Here is a 5699-nt window from a genome sequence, read left to right as displayed (position 1 = left end):
ATGTACACACACACACATATATGTATGTATACATATATGTGTGTGTGTGTGTGTGTATACATACATACATACATACATACATACATACATACATATATATATATATATATATATGTATACATATATATTTATACATATATATAGATATGTATATATATATATATGTATACATACATATATATATATATGTATGTATACATACATATATATATATATATATATGTATACATACATATATATATGTATGTATACATACATATATATATGTATGTATACATACATATATATATGTATGTATACATACATATATATATGTATGTATACATACATATATATATATATGTATGTATACATACATATATATATATATGTATGTATACATACATATATATATATATGTATGTATACATACATATATATATATGTATGTATACATACATATATATATATATGTATGTATACATACATATATATATATGTATGTATACATACATATATATATATATGTATACATACATATATATATATGTATACATACATATATATATATGTATACATACATATATATATATGTATACATACATATATATATATATATATATATATATGTATACATACATACATATATATATATATATATATATATATATATATATATATATATATATATATATATATATATATATATATATGTATGTATACATACATATATATAAACATATCTATATATATGTATATATGTATGTGTATATATATGTATACATACATATATATATGTATGTATGTATGTATACATATATATATACACACATATATATGTATATATGTGTACATATATGTATACATGCATACATATACACATACATATAACTTTGACACAAGGTTTTTATATACAAGAATCACAAATTACATAAATTAAAAATTACATAAATTACATTACCTTTTTTTGAAATAAAATGATATATATCATACCTGAATACTAGCCAATATCATAGATGTGTCTGGTGACATGCTACCATGATGATCATCAACATGTCTAAAATGGTCAAAATATGAAGGAGTCAAAAATAGACTATACCAATGCCTACATGGAAAAGTATGATCCATATCTTATTTGTAAAATCAAAATACATTATTATACTTGATTTAAAGTAGAAGATAAGTTAATAACAATGAGTACATAAAAATAGTACAAAATATTTTTCTTGAAATGTTCATACGATAGGTAGTTGACACATTTCCTTATCTAACTATGTAATGGGTGGCAATCCCTACAAAATTATATAAAAGTAATATATGAGCACATGTTATTAAATTCAAGTTTCAATGTACATTATTTATAGTGTAATTCAAAGTGCATATCATATTAGGGATATGAATGTCTGAAGGTTTCGAAAAAAGACTATACTTTCTCTTTGGAGGAACATTATCAACCATATTTGTTAATTGAAAATCAACATAAACTAATATGGTTAATAAAATTATGCATATATGTATAGATTAAACAATAATGTACTTTATAATTCTTTATTAAATTTTTACTTGCAACTCTTGGATCCCTCCCTCCCCAAAAAGAAGTTCAACAAATGATGACACATGAATATCATCACTAGCACCACCATGAATAGCATACACCTCATAATAAAAATCACCACCCTTGGCATCATGGTCATCCTATGCTGCATCGATATCACTTTGAGGTTGTTTTTATATACCTCCACAATTGGTACAAACATGTCCACGTGGTGGTATATCCATGGGTTACATCCACTAGTCTACTAAATTTCTCAAAGTGGTACTTAATGAAATAAGAGTAGATGTCATTGCTCGAGCATGGAGAGGTGTTGGAACAAATAAAGCACAAAGAGGAACAAGAGGCTGAGGACATCAGTGATCCCTCATATTATGACTAAACTTTTCCCCAGGCCTTTCCTAAGGCATCCCTCCACTGACCCCCTAAAATGATCTAATATCAAAAAAATGGTTTTCAAACTAAATTCAAACTTTGCCCATAATTTATTTAGAAAATACATGGGCACCTCATTATTAGCATCAGCTAATAGATATATGAGGCTTTTTCTCACTTGTCTCATCACCTATTTTTAGGTTTAAAAATTATGTTTTAAAATTTCCTCTAGTTAATTTCAGCTGATGGACCTCTTTATAAGGCAAGTTGTCAGAATAGAAGGAACACATGTTTTTCCTCCATGCCCTAATACTATCTATGACATTCTTTAAGTGCTCAATAGATTATATAATGCCTTACATTTAATCTACAAGGAAAAGTAGGTGAGGGGGGAGGATGGGTCTCGTGCCTAATATTCTCTATATCTTGCATGAGGTTGTAAAGGTTGTGCATCATGCTCTTGCATAGATCCTCTGGGGTAGGTGGTGGAGGAGGACTAGGTGGTCATGGAGGTGGAGGTGGAACTGGAGGTGGAGATGGAGGGGATGGGGTGGGGGAGGGGGTGGTGGTGGGTACATCAAATATAATATGCATATATGTATAGACAACATAAAAATTTACAAAATTACTATTTAAATGAAATAAATCTAAAATATCAATATAAATACATCTTTAAAACCATATATTTACATATAATACATCTTTAACTACTTGAATATAACTAAAAGAGGAGAAGAGAATATTTATGCTAATGATTTAATATATTAGTATTAAAGAAACGTTTTCCATCATTAACATTCATAATTGTAAAATATAGGTTTAAGAATATGGCTTAAGTAAATTCTAACAATTAACTTTGATTAGTCTTTAATATATAAAACATAAAATCAAATTATAATTACTATTTAGTTAGAATAAATCTAAAATATCAATATAAATATATCTTTAAAACCATATATAACATCCTTAACTACTTGTATATATCAAAAAGAGGAGGAGAGAGATTAAAATTTATAAAATAGATTAATATTATTAAGGTTAAGATTAAGGTTAGAGGATTAGGGTTATGGTTTAGTTTTAAGAGGCATAGTCAGTGTTATATGATTATGCTTTGACTTTTGGTTCTAAACTATTAGGGTTTGTATATTAAATTTTAATATGATTAGATTTACCAGTATTAGGGTTATAAAGTATTGACATTTACAAAATTGGGTTTTACTAGATTGAGCATTAACATATTGGTTAAGATTTAGATTTAACATTTGTAATTAAAATTTTACAAATTATTAGGTTAAGGGTTTGGGATTATGAATTCAAAAAGTAGACTTATATAGTTTGATTTTCTTACATTGAGGCATAATTTATGGTTACATAGTTCAAGAAGTGATATAGTTATGATTCAAGATTATGTTTATCTAGTTTGGTTATTAAATTGAAGGCTTAATTTATACCTACGATTTTCATTAATGCTAAATTAAGGATTAAACTTATAGAATTGATTATTATTAAGGTTATGGATTACATTACCTTAAGATTATGCAATACAATTTAAGTTATTGTTACAAAAAGTACTAGGATTAGGGTAGGAATTAGGACTCAAATTATATTTAGATTATGGTCAAGATTAGGTTAAAGATTAGAAATGGTTTTAAAAAGGTTAGTATTATGATTGTGCATAAACTTTCCAAAAGTGTTCTAAAGTGTTAACATTTACAAAATTAGGTTTTACTTGATTGATGCTTAATGTATGTTAGATAAAATTTAAGATTTAACACTTTTGATCAAAATTTTGTCATTTAGAAAAAAGGTTGCAATTTAGCATTTAGGATTTAAGGGTTAGGCTTAAATCTTCAATTTTTACATTAGTTATAATTTTGTTATGAATAAGGTTTGAAACAAACTTTTATTATCGTGTTATTCATATAACGTTTATTGTTTGTTTTGGGATTAGGTTGAGGGTTTGGGATTATGCATTTTTTAGCTTTTATTTAAAGTGTGCATATTACAATTATGGTTATTATAGCTCTAGTTCTAGGATTAGAATATGGTTAGGGTCCAGTTAGAGTTAGGGTCAAGAAGTGAATTATAGTTATGATTCAAGATTATGGTTATATAGTTTAGTTATTAAATTGAAGGGTTAATTTATAACAATAATTTCTATTATAGCTCAATTAAGGATCGAATATTCATGCTAGAATGATAAATAATATACATTAGGGTTAAAGAAACATAGACTCATAAACATACATAACTATAAACTGTAGGTTTAATTATATGGTTTAAGTAAATTCTAACCATTAACTTTGGTTAGTGTTTAATAAATTCAACATAAAATTAATATATAATTATTATTTAGTTAAAATAAATCTAAATAGATAAATATAATTAATATAATTACATGTTTAAAGCTTACATTAACTTATGATTGTGCAATGTAGTTAAAAATATTGTTTCACAAAGGACTAGGGTTAGGGTATTGATTATGATTCAAATTATATTTAGATTAGGGTCAAGATTAGAAATGTTTTTAATAAAGGTTTTGGAATTTAATATATATCTAAATTATTATAAGAGTTAGGTAGGAGATTATGGTTTAGAAATATAGGGTTAGGATTTAGGTTGAGGTATAAAAGAAGCATTTTAGGGGGTTAAGGTTACAAGAAATAACATGTTGGGGTATGAACATAAAACTTTATTAGGTTTAGTGTTAGGGTATAGATATAAGCTAACACAATGGTTTACATTTATATTTAGAATATAACATCTATATGGTAGGGTTACAAATATAAGGTTTTAAACTTAACTTATTATCTAGAGCTAGGCATTTAAGGTTTAGAGTTAGTTTTAGTATTGAAGTAAAGTTTTTAAATTAATTAGGTAGGGTTCAGTTAGGATGTACATGTTAAGATCATAGTAACTAAGATTGGATTATGGTTAGCGGTCAAATTAGGATATAGTTAGTACAATTTCTCGCATAATTTTTTACTAGACTTAAGGATAGAATAGGGTTATGGTTCAAGTAGTCTAAAATTTGAACTAGTTATAGTTAAACTCAAAAAGTAAATTATAGTTATGGTTCAAAATTATGTTTAGAGTTTGTTTATGAAATTCAAGGTCTCATATATAACTAAGATTTGGATTATAGTTGAATTAGGGATACAATAGGGTAATAAGTTAATATATTAGAATTAGAAAAGTATTTCATAAAAATGTATTTAAGTGTAAAGTGTACGTTCAAGTATAGCATTTATACAAATCCTAACCATATAAAGTTTGGTTAATATTTGATATGTACACCAAAATAATTTAGAATTACTATTTAGTTGAAATAAATCTAAAATATCAATGTAAATACATGTTTCAAATAATATAAACATTAATTACATGTCATATAAACTAAATACATCCAAACATCTAAAATATTAATTTTTAAATGGAGATACAAAACAAAAATTTTAATGAAAATTAAAAAGGGAGGAGAGAAAACATAATCTAAATATATAATTTGAATAATAATCCATACGAAAATAAATTTACAATGCAAATCTAGAATTCTACATATAGAAAAACTATTAATGATGGAAAAAAAATGCATTAAATTGATGAAATTGTAAACCAAAATACTTAAAAATAATATAAAACAAATTAAAATACTTAGAAGAGTGAAAAATCAGTTTGGGGGGTTAGTAGAAAGCTGAAAATGGGCTCTTATTTACAAGCACATATCAGGTTCCCATCTCCAAATAGTGATCAACAATGAAAATGACAAAATAAAAATGAACAAAAAATGGAT

This window comes from Cupressus sempervirens, chromosome 11, assembly GCF_028749045.1.
Source record: "Cupressus sempervirens isolate cs-2001-9-10 chromosome 11, ASM2874904v1, whole genome shotgun sequence".
In the NCBI taxonomy this organism is placed as follows: Eukaryota; Viridiplantae; Streptophyta; class Pinopsida; order Cupressales; family Cupressaceae; genus Cupressus; species Cupressus sempervirens.
The sequence above is the reverse complement of the archived record's forward strand: the minus strand, read 5'-3'. Positions refer to the sequence as shown.